This window comes from Symphalangus syndactylus, chromosome 7 (assembly GCF_028878055.3).
Source record: "Symphalangus syndactylus isolate Jambi chromosome 7, NHGRI_mSymSyn1-v2.1_pri, whole genome shotgun sequence".
NCBI lineage: Eukaryota > Metazoa > Chordata > Mammalia > Primates > Hylobatidae > Symphalangus > Symphalangus syndactylus.
The window spans coordinates 28867926-28882522 of NC_072429.2; the positions used below are offsets into that span (position 1 = coordinate 28867926).

Consider the following 14597-nt stretch of genomic DNA (forward strand, 5'->3'; position numbering starts at 1 on the left):
CTGAGGTCGGGAGTTCAAGACCAGCCTGACCAACATGGAGAAACCCCATCTCTACTAAAAATACAAAATTAGCTGGGCATGGTGGCAGTTGCCTGTAATCCCAGCTACTCAGGAGGCTGAGGCAGGAGAATCACTTGAACCTGGGAGGTGGAAGTTGCAGTGAGCCGAGATTGCGCCATTGCACTCCAGCCTGGGCAACAAGAGTGAAACTCTGTCTCAAAAAAATATATATATATATACACACACACATATACATATATACACAGATACATATATATACACATATACATACATATATACACACACACACACACACACATATACATATATATATGGCAGAAAACCTGCCCTTGGATGCTGACATGAACATCAAGATTGCAGACTTTGGCATCGGCAACAAATTCGCCTTTGTCTACAAGGTGGTTATCTTCCGGTTATCCCTTTTGCTGCCCTGGAACTCTTCATTGTCAAAAGTATGATGGACCCACCATGGATTTCAGGAGTCAGCTTCTATGCACTGGTCAATGGATCCCTGCCTTTGATGGACAGGACTTCAAGGGGCTGTAGGATGAAGTACAGAGTGGAATGTATCATATTCACTTCTACTTGTTCATGGAAGGTGAAAACCTGCTTAAAAACCAGTTCAACCATTGTGGAAGTCAGTGTGGCGATTCCTCAGGGATCTAGAACTAGAAATACCATTTGACCCAGCCATCCCATTACTGCGTATATACCCAAAGGACTATAAATCATGCTGCTATAAAGACACATGCACATGTATGTTTATTGCGGCACTATTCACAATAGCAAAGACTTGGAACCAACCCAAATGTCCAACAACGATAGACTGGATTAAGAAAATGTGGCATATATACACCATGGAATACTATGCAGCCATGAAAAATGATGAGTTCATGTCCTTTGTGGGGACATGGATGAAACTGGAAATCATCATTCTCAGTAAACTATCGCAAGGTCAAAAAACCAAACATCGCATGTTCTCACTCATAGGTGGGAATTGAACAATGAGAACTCATGCACACAGGAAGGGGAACATCACACTCCAGGGACTGTTGTGGGGTGGGGGGAGGGGGGAGGGACAGCATTAGGAGATATACCTAATGCTAAATGACGAGTTAATGGGTGCAGCAAACCAACATGGCACATGGATACATATGTAACAAACCTGCACATTATGCACATGTACCCTAAAACCTAAAGTATAATAAATAAATAAATAAAAGAAATTTCTCATTCTCAATTCCAGCAAGAGAGACACTTTGGAGCAAATAATGAATGCTCCATGGATAAATGTATTCCATATCTCTCATAAAGATGAACTAAACCCTACGTGGAGCCATTTTACGACCACAAGGACAGAGTTGATGGTGTCGTAGTTTCCACACATGAAGAGATTTCAGACTTGCCTTGGGAGTCTCCAGCGCTGCTGCTGCGGCGACCCGAGCCAGAGCGGGCTGGGCTGCCAAGGGAAGATGGTGGACTACAGCATGTGGGACCACATAGAGGTGTCTGTTGATGAAGACGAGACGCACCCCAACATCGGCACGGCCAGCCTCTTCCACGGGTGGCACCAGGCCCCAGGGGAGCGCATGCAACAATTCCAGAAGTAGAAGAGGAACTGGACAGGGGCTGCCACGACTTTAAGTGCAAAGTGGCCAAGTGCCAGAGGAAACTGAAGGAGCTGAAGGTGGCCGAGTGCCAGAGGAAACTGAAGGAGCAGGACTGCCAGAGGAAACTGAAGGAGGGTGGCAAGGCAGAGCTGGAGCAGCTGCAGGCCCAGGCGCAGCAGCTGTGCAAGGAGGGTCGGAGCTGGGAGCAGAAGCTGGAGGAGATGCACAGGAAGGAGAAGAGTATGCCCTGGAACGTGGACATGCTCAGCAAAGATGGCTTCAGCAAAAGCATGGTCAACACCAAGCCCAAGAAGGCGGAGGAGGACTCAGAGGAGGTAAGGGAGAAGAAACACAAGACCTTCGTGGAAAACTACGAGAAACAGACCAAGCACTTTGGCATGCTCGCCACTGGGATGACGGCCAAGAGTACCTGTCAGACAACGTCCACCTGGTGTGCGAGGAGACAGCCAATTACTTGGTCATCTGGTGCTTTAATCTAGAGGTGGAGGAGAAATGTGCACTCATGGAGCCGGTGGTCCCCCAGACAATCATCATGCAGTTTATCCTGGAGCTGGCCAAGAGCCTGAAGGTGGACCCCCGGGCCTGCTTCTGGCAGTTCTTCACTGAGATTAGGACAGCCGATCGCCAGTACGTGGAGGGCTTCAACGACGAGCTGGAATCCTTCAAAGATCATGTGCGGGGCCGTGCCAAGCTGCCCATCGAGAAGGCCATGAAGGAGTATGAGGAGGAGGAGCGCGAGAAGCAGCTCGGCTCTGGCGGCCTGGACCCCGTTGAGGTCTACGAGTCCCTCCCTGGGGAACTCCAGAAGTGCTTCGATGTGAAAGACGTGCAGATGCTGCAAGACGCCATCAGGAAGACGGACCCCACCGACGCCAAGTACCACATGCAGTGCTGCTTTGACTCCGGCCTCTGGATCCCCAACTCTAAAGCCAGTGAGGCCAAAGTGGGAGAGGAGGTGGGTCCCCGGGACCCGCTGCTGGAAGCTGTTCCCAAGACGAGTGATGAGAAGGATGTCGGCGTGTGACCCACCCCAGCTGCCACCACCACCTGCTTGCAGGCCCCTATGCGTCCCTTTTCAGAAAACGGATAGATGCCATCTCGCCCGCTCCTGGCTTCCTCCACTTGTGCTGCTTGGCCCGGCCGGCAGGCCCGCCCAGCCCTCCCTAGCCTCTCCACTGTCCCACTTTCCAGTGCCCATTCAAATCTCTGCTTTGAGTCAAGGGGCTTCACTGCCTGCAGCCCCTCATCAGCATTATGCCAAAGGCCCGGGGTCTGGGGAGGGGCAGAGGTCGCCAGGCTGGTCCACCAGGTAGTAGGGGAGGGTCCCCAACCAAGGGGCTGGCTCTGGTCACTGGGCTCTGTTTTCACTGTTCATCTGCTTTCTGTGTCTTCTATTTGGCAAAAAGCAATTATGTTCCAATAAAGGATTTCAGATGCTTGAGAAAAAAAAAAAAAAAAAGATTCGCAACGGGCCAGAGGTACAACAAGGTGGTGCCTTTCGATCTGCTCTTGGGCTACAAGAGGTCCAAGCTGGAGGTCTGCACCATCCCTTTGCATCCCCAGCCGTTGGCTGATCTGACCAACAGCAGCACACTTTCCCATCCCCCAAGGTATAGCACAGGGTCCCTGCCAGCCCCAAGCATGAGTTTCAGGGAGCCTACCATTCCCACCTTTAATTGCTGTATTAGTGTGCAAGGGCTGCCATAATACCACAAACTGGAAGATTAAACAACAATTATTTTCTCATTGTTCTGGAGGCTGGAAGTCCAAGATCAAGGTGCCAACAGGGTTAGGTTCTTCTGAGGCCACCCTCATTGTCTTGCAGAGTCTTCTCACTGTGTCCTCACATGGTCTTTTCTCTGTGCCCATGCATCCCTGGTGTCTCTTCCTGTTTTTATAAGGAAGCCAGTCCTGTTTGATTGGGACCCCATCCTTATGCCCTCATTTAAACTTTAAAGGCCTGGCTGGGCACGGTGGCCCACGCCTGTAATCCCAGCACTTTGGGAGGCCAAGGCAGGTGGATCACCTGAGACCAAGAGTTCAAGACTAGCCTGGCCAACAGGACAAAACCTCATCTCTACTAAAAATACAAAAATTAGCTGGGCATGGTGACACGTGCCTGTAATTCCAACTACTAGGGGGGCTGAGGCAGGAGGATCACTTGAACCTGGGAGGCAGAGTGAGCCAAGATCATGCCACTGCACTCCAGCCTGGGCAACAGAGCGAGACTCCATCTCAAAAAAAACTTTAAAGGCCTTAACTTTAAGTTAAACTTTAAAGGCCTTAATTTTAAATCACCTCTTTAAAGGCCTTATCTGCAAATACAGTCACGCTGGGGATCAGGGCTGTGACATATGAATGTTGGGGACATGGGGGACACAACTCAGTCCTTAAAAATTGCTGCACTAAGAATATTCAGAGGAGCAAGGCGGATCCTCAACAGGCTCTGGAGATAGGGCAGAAGCCAGGGGCATAGCCAATGTGCCTGCCAGTCCCCCATGCAGCCTGGAGCCCTCTCCACAAACAGCAAGTTTTCCTTCAAGTTTATACAGAGGCATCTTTGTTTCAGGTTTACCAAAAGGAACCTAAAAAAACTGAGTGGAGATGTTCAAACCTAAAGAGGCCGAGCTATACTTGCTACACTTTATATGTAGTATGAAGATCTCAGGCTCCATGGAGCCCAATGAGATGACGTGGGAATTTGGCAAGGTGCTCAACACAAACAGCTGCCAGGGTGAGCTGAGCAAGAAATGGTGCTGCTGTGCACGCATGGTGTGCCAGGCCAGGAGGGCTTTGTGCAGCGGAAGGTGGAGGTGTGCACATTCCCACAGCAGTCTCTCAGAGTTCAATGGAAATGCATGCCTGGCACCTCCCTGGCCTTCAAAAGTATTGCCTCCAAACTCATGATAAAGATCCTCTCAACGAAACTTTACTCAGGTTCCCCTGAACTCTTTTTCACCTAGGCCTGACTTTTGGACTACCGTGTCCATCTCTACATTGCCCAGTTTTAGCAAGAATCCTGCTGAGTTGGTTTAGATAGAATTCCCCCATCCCGCATGTCTAATCACCCCTGCCATCTAACCTGTTTTCTCATCCTCCACCATCCCCCTGCTGTCTGATCACCCTGGTCTATCTGTAGCAAGAAGCCTGGTTAGGTCAGTACAGTCAGAATCTCCCTTATCACTGATGTTTTCTCTTAGTAATTTTCCATCCACTGACCCGCCTACCCTGTTCATTGGCTATAAATTCCCACTTGCCCCTGCTGTATTTGGAATTCAACCCAATTCTATCCTGAAGGCTCTTTTTCCCTGTTGCAATAATACTGAACAAAATCTGTTTTTACCACTTGAACTACTGTCCAGCTCTGGTTTTCTTTAACAACGAGGGAGATTAAGGTTTAAAAAGCTGTCAGGAGCCACGTAGGAGACAAGCGGAAGAGCCAACTGGCCACCAGCCACTCAGCTCCACCCCAGGCTACAGAGATTAAATTGGACTGTTTCTGGGGCACTTCTCCCGTCCCATGCCCTGCATCTTTTTTTCTCCCATATTTGTATGGGAGGGAAGATGGTTCTGTAAAATAAAGATTTAAAAAAAACACACACACTTCTCTTCCCTCCTTCCTGTTTCCTTTCCCTGTTCCTTCTCCTTCCTCTCCTCCTCATGTGCTTCTGACCTACGCTACAAGACTTTGATTACATAGAGGGAGAATTGGGCAAATAATTGAATACATCTAAGATAATGGGAACCAGGTTTCTCACTGGAGGAAGTTACGAATATGGAAAAGAGGAGGACAAAAATAAATCTGATGTTGGATTGGAATTGGAGATATTGGTGTGGACTTATGGTTTTTAATATAAAGAGAAATAAATATATACGTATGTATGTGTCCACTCAATCCACTAAGATGGCCTAGGAAGGAGCATGACATACCAGTATCAGTGAGTACTCCTAGTGCCCGGATCTTGGTTCCTACATACCATTCTCCACTTAAGAAAATCAAGGCTCTTTGGAGAAATGGCAGATTCCAGGGCTAGGTAGGGAAATATAAGATAAACTTGAAACATTTTTTGTTCCAGAAAGAAAGGAAGGGCTCAAAGAATGATGAGAACATACCAACAAGAACAGAAGTATCTATAATTAATCTAGAGCAAACATTATTCTAAATGGGGAAATGCTAAAATCATTCCTTTTAAAATCAGGAGTGGGACAAGATCCCACTAATACCACTACTATTCACATTCTGAAGGTCTAAGCCAATATAGATATAGATATAAGAAAGAAATTGGAGTTTTAGGAATTGGAAGAAAAAATAAATCCATACTAAATTGTATATTAAATGATTGTTTAAAAAGAAAACTCAATAGAATAGACAAATCATGAGAATTAAAGTTCAGCAAGAAGCCTGGTTATAGTATTTTTTTCACATTTTTAATTTTTTTATTGAGGTAAAACATACATATACAATTTACCATTTTGGCTGGGTGCGGTGGCTCATGCCTATAATCCCAGCACTTGGCAGACCGAGGTGGGTGGATCACGAGGTCAGGAGATCGAGACCATCCTGCCTAACACGGTGAAACCCCGTCTCTACTAAAAATACAAAAAATTAGCCAGGCGTGGTGGCAGGCGCCTGTAGTCCCAGCTACTTAGGAGGCTGAGGCAGAAGAATGGTGTGAACCCAGGAGGCAGAGCTTGCAGTGAGCCAAGATCGCGCCACTGCACTCCAGCCTGAGCAACAGAGTGAGACTCTGTCTCAAAAATAATAATAATTTACCATTTTTACCATCTTTAAGTGTGCAGTTCAGTGGTAATAAATTCATTTATATTCTTTTTTCCCTTTCTTCCCTCCCCACCCCACCTCCCCTTCTCAGCCTCTAGTAACCACCAATCTACTCTCTATCTTCATGGGATCCACTTTTTTAGCTCCTGCATATGAATTAGAACATGCAATCTCTCTATGCTTGGCTTATTTCACTCAACATAATGCTCTTCAGTTTCATCCACGTTGCTGCAAATAACAGGATTTAATTCTTTTTATGGCTGAATAATATTCCATTATGTACATATACCACATTCTCTTTATCCATTTATTCACTGATGGCCACTTTGGTTGATTCCACAGTTTGGCTATTGTCAATAGTGCTGCAATAAACATGGGAGTGCAAATATCTCCTTGATATACTGATTTCCATTCTTTTGGATGTACATCCAGAGATGGAATTGCTGGATCATATGGAAGTTCTACTTTTCATTTTTTGAGGAGCCTACATTCTCTCAAGGCTCTTTGGAGAATGGTGGACTCCAGGGCTAGGTAGGGAAATATAAGATAAACTTATCAATAGAATCAATATTTTTATGTTGTATTTCCATATACCAGAAACAATTATAAAATATAATTTTTTAAAAATCCATTTACAATAGTTAAGAAAATACCTTTTTTCTACATAGAAAAAAAAACTAAAGATATGTCAGAACTACAGAGGAAAGTATAGAACTTTATTAGGATATTAAAATCTAAATAGAAGGAGAAATATACCATGTCCATGGGTAGAAAGACAAAATTGTAGAGATATGCACTCTCTCCAAATTTATCTACAGATTCAATACAATACTTCAACAGGGTTTTACATGGAAGTTGATAAGATGATTCCAAAATGTATATGGAAGAGGAAAGGAGAAAGAATAACTAGGATCCTCCAAAGAAGAGCAGGGCAGAGGACTTGCCACACAAACTATCAGGAAGTATACTAAACCTATAGTAATTATGACTTTATTAAGTATTATAAACCTATAGTAATTAGTAATTCAGTATTATAAGCCTATAGTAATTACCTATAATAATACTTTATAATCATTATAAACCTGTAGAAATATAATCATATTGGTGCAAGGTCAGATAAATTGACAAATGGGATGAATGGAGTGGAATGGAAGAGAAGGAAATGGAATGGAGAGCTTCAAAACAAACCCACGCATTTCATAATGTTGATGCACAACAGCGGTGGCATGTCACATCACTGGGGAAAGGAACAACTTCAAGAAATGAAGCACCTTTTAAAAATGTAATCCATTTGGAAAAGGAGAAATTAGATTCCTGCCTCACACTATATCCAAAAATCAACTTCAGATGTAATAAGGACATAAATGTCAAAACAAAACTTTTTTTTTTTCTTTTTTGAGACAGAGTCTTGCTCTATCGCCCAGGCTGGAGTGCACTGGCGTGATCTCAGCTTACTGCATGCTCTGCCTCCCAGGTTCACGCCATTCTCCTGCCTCAGCCTCCGGAGTAGCTGGGACTACAGGCGCCCACCACCACGCCCGGCTAATTTGTTGTATTTTTAGTACAGACAGGGTTTCACCATGTTAGCCAGGATGGTCTCAATCTCCTGACCTTGTGATCCGCCTGCCTAGGCCTCCCAAAGTGCTGGGATTACAAAAACAAAACTTTTACATAAAAAATATAAGCAAAGTTTTGGCTGGGCGCAGTGGCTTACACCTGTAATCCTAGCAATTTGGGAGGCCAGAGTGAGAGAATTGCTTGAACTCAGACTCTGTCTCAAAAAAAAAAAGAACTCCTGTACAACAATTACAAATGCACAAACAATTCTCTGTAGGGATAACCACACTTTTTCTTAAAGGGACAGATAGCAAAAATTTTTGTCTTTGAGGTCCATACAACCTCTCTTGCAACTACTCAATCATTGTTCAAAAGAAGTGAAAGAATATACGTGAGGCCGGGCGCGGTGGCTCACGCTTGTAATCCCAGCACTTTGGGAGGCCGAGGCGGGCGGATCACGAGGTCAGGAGATCGAGACCACGGTGAAACCCCGTCTCTACTAAAAAATACAAAAAATTAGCCGGGCGCGGTGGCGGGCGCCTGTAGTCCCAGCTACTCGGAGGCTGAGGCAGGAGAATGGCGTGAACCCGAGAGGCGGAGCTTGCAGTGAGCCGAGACTGCGCCACTGCACTCCAGCCCGGGCGACAGAGCGAGACTCTGTCTCAAAAAAAAAAAAAAAAAAAAAAAGAATATACGTGACAGATTAACCACATTTCAGTGAAACTTTATTTACAAAAACAGAGAGCCAGCCCAATGGTCTTAGCTTCCCAACCCTTCTAGTAGACTAAGAATTTGAATTGAAAATTTTTTAAAATTAGAATTTAAATCAGTTTGCTTTGTTATATAATAAAATACTACAAAACCTAGTGGCTTAAAGCAGCAAACATATTATGTCTCTCTCTCTGTCTTTTTTTTTTTTTTTTTTTTTTGGTGGAGTTTCGCTCTTATCATCCAGGCTGGAGTGCAATGGCAGGATCTCAGCTCACCGCAACCTCTGCCTCCCAGGCTCAAGAGATTCTCCTGCCTCAGCCTAACGAGTAGCTGGGATTACAAGCATGCACCACCATACCCAGCTAATTTTTGTATTTTTAGTAGAGATGGGGTTTCACCACGTTGGCCAGGCTGATCTCTAACTCCTGACCTGCAGTGATCCTCCCGCCTCAGCCTCCCAAAGCACTGGGATTACAGGCGTGAGCCACTGCGCCTGGCCAAAGTCTCTCGATTCTATTGGTCTGCTGGGCGGTTCTTCTGGGCTGGGTCAGCTTAGCAAATCTGTGCTGTCAGTTGGAAGCTTGGCTGGGACTGGAAAGTTTAGGGTGGCTTCACTCCCATTAATGTTCCTTTGACCAAAGCAGGTCATATGTCCAAGCCCAGATTCAAGATTCAAGAAGTAGGTAAATAAACTAAACTTCATCTTTTTTTTTTTTTTCTCTTGAAACAGTCTTGCTCTGTTTCCCAGGCTGGAGTGCAGTGGCACAATCTCAGCTCACTGCAGCCTCTGCCTCCCAGGTTCAAACGATTCTCATACCTCAGCCTCCTGAGTAGCTGGGACTACAAGCATGCATCACCACATCCAGCTAATTTCTCTATTTTTAGTAGAGATGAATGGGGTTTCACCACATTGGCCAGGCTGATCTGGAACTCCTGGCTTCAAGTGATCCGCCTGCCTCAGCCTCCCAGAGTGCTGGTATTACAGGTGTGGGCCACCTTCACCACTTGATCCTCCCACCTCAGCCTCCCAAAGCACTTGATAGAAGGAGGAGCAAAGTCAGGAGGCAAAAGGGAATGTAATCCAAGATGGGAGGCATTTATAGCCACTTTACAATTGAATTGTAAACCTTTAAGCAACCATGATGTGAATTCACAGTCTAGGTAGTAGTCAGTGGCTGTACAAGTATAATTGAAAATCACTAACTTATGTTAGCCTCTGTGGCTTGGCTCCTAAAGGAAAACTTTCCATCAATAACAAGTTTATAGGCCAGAGGCAGTGGCTCACACCTGTAATCCCAACATTTCGGGAGATGGAGGCAGGCAAACTACTTGAGCTCAGGAGTTCAAGACCAGTCTGGGCAACAGAGTGAGACCTTGTCTCTACTAAAAATAAAAAAATAATAATAATAATAACAAGTTTATAGAACAGTCCCCTATTTTACTTTTTCACAGAACTCTCTTGTCCAAATGCATCAAGTAAGACACTTCTATAACCATAGTATTTATATTAATGACTCCCAAGAGAACAAGCATTCCTTGTCCCCTGGTCCTACTCAGAGAGATTTTTCTAGAATTGGGGTGGGGGAGGGAAAGGTAAGGAATATCATTGGACAATACTTATTCAGATAAATCACAACATTTTATAGTCAATGAAAAACGTGTATAACTATGTCTTTTAATACAAATTATAGAAAGCATCACATTTATAAAATAGAGACAAGGTTTTTAAAAATTGAGAGGCTGGGTGCAGTGGTATGTGCCTGTCACTCCAACACTTTGGGAGGCCGAGGCAGCAGGATTGCTTGAGCCCATGAGCTCAAGGCTGCAGTGAGCTAGGGTCATGCCACTGTCCTGCAGCCTGGGTGACAGAGCAAGACCCTGTCTCTTAAAAAAAAAAAAAAAAAAAAAAGGCCAGGCATAGTGGCTCACGCCTGTAATCCCAGCACTTTGGGAGGCCGAGGCGGGTGGATCACGAGGTCAGAAGATCAAGACCATCCTGGCTAACATGGTGAAACCCCATCTCTACTAAAAATACAAAAAATTAGCTGGGCGTTGTGGCGGGTGCCTGTAGTCCCAGCTACTCAGGAGGCCAAGGCAGAAGAATGGTGTGAATCCAGGAGGCAGAGCTTGCAGTGAACTGCGATCACGCCACTGCACCCCAGCCTGGGCCACAGAGCGAGACTCCGTCTCAAAAAAAAAAAAAAAAGAAATATATATATATATATATATATATATATGCACACACACACACAGACACACACACACACACACACACACACATACACATACATACATACATAGAGAGAGAGAGAGAGAGAGAGAGAGAGAGAGAGAGAGAGAAACACCAACCAGATAGTGGAGAGTTTCCAGTTTCCAGGTATACCCTGAGTTTGGTAGAAGCCATTTCTCTCCAAAAGAGACCCTGTAGGCCACAGTCAGAGAGCAAGCATCCCTGAGAAAGCCACAAAAAGATTATTCTCCTGGCTGAATCCATTCCCTGACTGGCTGGCACTTGGCAACCTGACAAGTGTTTTACATTCAAAAGGTCAAGCTCTGAGTGAATCTGCCCAGAGACTCTAGTGAAGAGTGCCTTGCCACTCACGCCTGGATGCCCAGGCCTGGCGCCTGTCCCCTGACCCTGCCATTCTGACAGCGGTGGAAGAAGGACCCGGGTTCCCAGCTTGGGCTGTCAGCACATGCAGGGCAGCCCTTTTGTTGAAGGTCAAAGTCTAATTCTCACTCCAGGGCGCCGTCTCTCTGGCTCTCTTTCTTCTAGCATGTCCAACTTAATAATTGCTTATATTTTTCTGCTACTTTATAGTCTTCAAGACATTTTCCCCTTCACAATCTCATTTGATCCTCTCAAACAGAAGCAGGGTGTCAGAACAATCATGAGTCTTCGTTTTGTAAAAAGAAAGACCAGGCAATTGAGTGCTGGGAGAAAAGTGTAGGGACAGAAAGATGTGATGTTTTTCCTTCCCCATCATAAGAGTCACGGCTGACACTCCTATAACAAAGACAGGTTAACAGGAGAAAAGCATAACAAATTTATTTAATCAAAGTTTTATGTGACACAGGAGCCTTCAGAACGAACATCCAAAGACATAGGGAAAGTTGTCCGGTTTGTTTTTGTTTTGTTTTTGGTTTTGGTTTTGTTTTGAGACAGAGTTTCGCTCTTGTTGCCCAGGCTGGAGTGCAGTGGCACAATCTCAGCTCACTGCAACCTCCGTCTCCCAGGTTCAAGAATTTTCCTGCCTCAGCCTCCTGAGTAGCCGAGATTACAGGTGGCTGCCACCATGTCTGGCTAATTTTTGTATTTTTAGTAGAGATGGGGTTTCACCATGTTGGCCAGGCTGGTCTCAAACTCTTGACCTCAGGCGATCCACCCACCTTGGCCTCCCAAAGTGCTTGAATTACAGGCCTGAGCCACCGTGCCCGGCGAGCTGTCCATTTTTATGCTTTGATTGGATGAAAAATGGACAGCCATGTAGAAATATGATTAGACTAAAAGAGTATGACCCAATGCTAATAGACTGCATGGGGAAGCCCAAGGAGGCCTATGCAGATTCCTCTTGCCCTCTCTGTTGTAGCATTTCTTCCTCCTACGTATGGATGAGGCAGGACCCCTCTGGAATAACAGTCTTCTGACCTAATATTGTACAAGGATAAGCCAGAGAATTTCTTTATGGCCAGCTCCTAGCCAGAACAGTAAAGAAAGCTTACACTAGTTATTCTAGTTTTTATGGCTGGCTTTGGAAAAGAGAAGTTCTAGTTTCTATGACCCACCTTGGGGAAGAGGAATTCTGGTTTCTATGACTTGCTTCAAGACAGAATGAAGGGTAAGAGACAGCAAGGCAGAAAATCTAAGAGACCTTGGTTCTGAGATTTCTTCTGAGGCCTTCTGACATCCTTTAATTTATTGCTTCTCGACCTTTTGGCTAAGATCAAGGGTAGTATCTGTTCTTATCAGTTTAATATTTGATATGTCCTCTATCCAAGGGCAATATATTAAATGGATTTTTGGAGCAGGGAGATAGAATAGGAGCCTGCTCCATCCACTCCACACACTGACTTGGTATTGCAGTACCTCCAGGAATGACGCACCTCTCCAGGATATTTTTATGTTTAATCCTTTAATTTAAAGTGCTCAGCATGCCAAAGTGCCATACTTTGAAGTATCAATTTCTGAGTCCCAATAGAAGTATAATATAGTAGTTAAAAACAAAGGCTCCATAGTTAGCCTTCTGCCCATTACTCACCAGGTAATCTTGGCACACTAATCTCTCTGACTCACGTTTCCTATATAGAAACTAGACATAATAATTTCCCTATCTCTTAAGTCTTTTTGCAAGAACAAAGTATAAAAATATGAGTAAAATGTCTACCATATAACAATAGCACAAGAAATTACCAGTATTGTTTTTATTATTTGTATTGCTTTTGTTGTTATCACATAGCTAGTGATCCAACACTAGCTATGTGATAACGCTAGCTGTGTGGCAAAGTGGAAACACACATCCATGACCTGAAAGTCATACTACCTACCTCCAACTTTCAATAAAGAGAGTAGGAACTCTGGTTGTCCTGCTCTCTCAAATGAGAAGCAAGCTATCCCATAAGGTGTGGTCTAGGGTTCCTCATTAGACTGCTGTTGTTCTTCTTCTTCCTCCTCCTCCTCCGTCTCCCTTCTCCCTTCTCCTCCTCCTCCTCCTCCTCTTCTTCTTCTTCTTCTTCCTTCTTCCTTCTTGTTCTTCTTCTTCCCTCTTCTTTTCTTCTTCTTCCTTTAGAGACAGGGTCACAGTCTGTTGCCCAGGCTGGAGTGCAGTGGCACGATCATAGTTCACTGCAGCCTTGAACTCCCAGGCTCAAGCAATCTTCTTCCCTCCACCTCCCACATACCTAGGACTGCAGGCATGTGCCACTACACCCAGCCAGACCCATCTTCTTAAAAGGAAACTTCTTCCTTACAGCTTGCTAAAACTTCAGAAAAGAACCCTAGGGTCCAAAATTCTTTTAGGTATGGGCAAAAAACAAGTATTACCCAAAACTGAGTTTGTCTTTAGAATCCTGTTAGCCTTTCCCTCCATAGCCTAGTAGTCTAATCCAGGAAAGTCAGGATTCCCAAATAAATCAACTCCATTGATGATCAAAGTTCTTCTTATAGCCAGGAGTTTCAAATCCTTTTCTCACTGAGCAGCAAATGGAAGAAGAAGGTGGAAAACTAAGGGTCCATGTGACCCAGTAGTCTGGTTGCAAATCCATGAATAATTCACAGCTAACTTTGCCCATGTGAAAGAAAATGAGAGATGTATAGTTACAGCATGCAAAAACAAACAAATGAAGAAAAGAATTAAATTTCAAATACGATCGTAACTATATAAGAAAAAAAGCAAATGAGAGAAAAAAATGAAAATGAGAGAGCAGGATCCCAGGAAATACATTAAACCATGACTGTGAAAGACAAAGAGAATATGAGGCAAAATAATAATAATACAGAAATCTACCTTACTACGCTGTGTATAGCAAAAGAACAGTAAATAACGAATCTCCCACTACCATTAAATTAACTTCAAATTGTTTTGATTTCTAATTTACGTATGCCTGAATCAAATGTGATGGTGGAAATCTTTTTTTAATGCTATTTACATGCCACAGAAATATTGTAACCAGAATGAAAGATTATTGATTGTTTCCAATAGCTTCCTTTAAAGTATATGCCAAACTCATGGAAGGTATATGTGAGAGTCATTTGAATTTCAAATGCATTTACAAGGGTCAGTGCTATCACAGTACATAGCAAATGAGACCGTAATGAGGAGGTATTCCAGACAGATTGTTTCCAAATTATGCTTTTAGATTATCTTCATTTCTCTTTTGAAAATATGTCCTATTATTTA

The 14597-nt window shown here is 44.2% G+C and overlaps 1 non-coding gene and 1 pseudogene across 1 annotated transcript; both read left to right on the forward strand.

Annotated features, from left to right (window-relative positions):
- Positions 1 to 1466: 1466 nt before the first annotated feature.
- LOC129485690 (hsp90 co-chaperone Cdc37-like) lies at positions 1467 to 2676 on the forward strand (annotated as a pseudogene).
- Positions 2677 to 12618: 9942 nt separating this feature from the next.
- On the forward strand, positions 12619 to 12809 carry LOC129487123 (U2 spliceosomal RNA). The gene has a single exon (XR_008659239.1). It is a non-coding gene; the product is annotated as a U2 spliceosomal RNA (small nuclear RNA).
- Positions 12810 to 14597: the final 1788 nt, after the last annotated feature.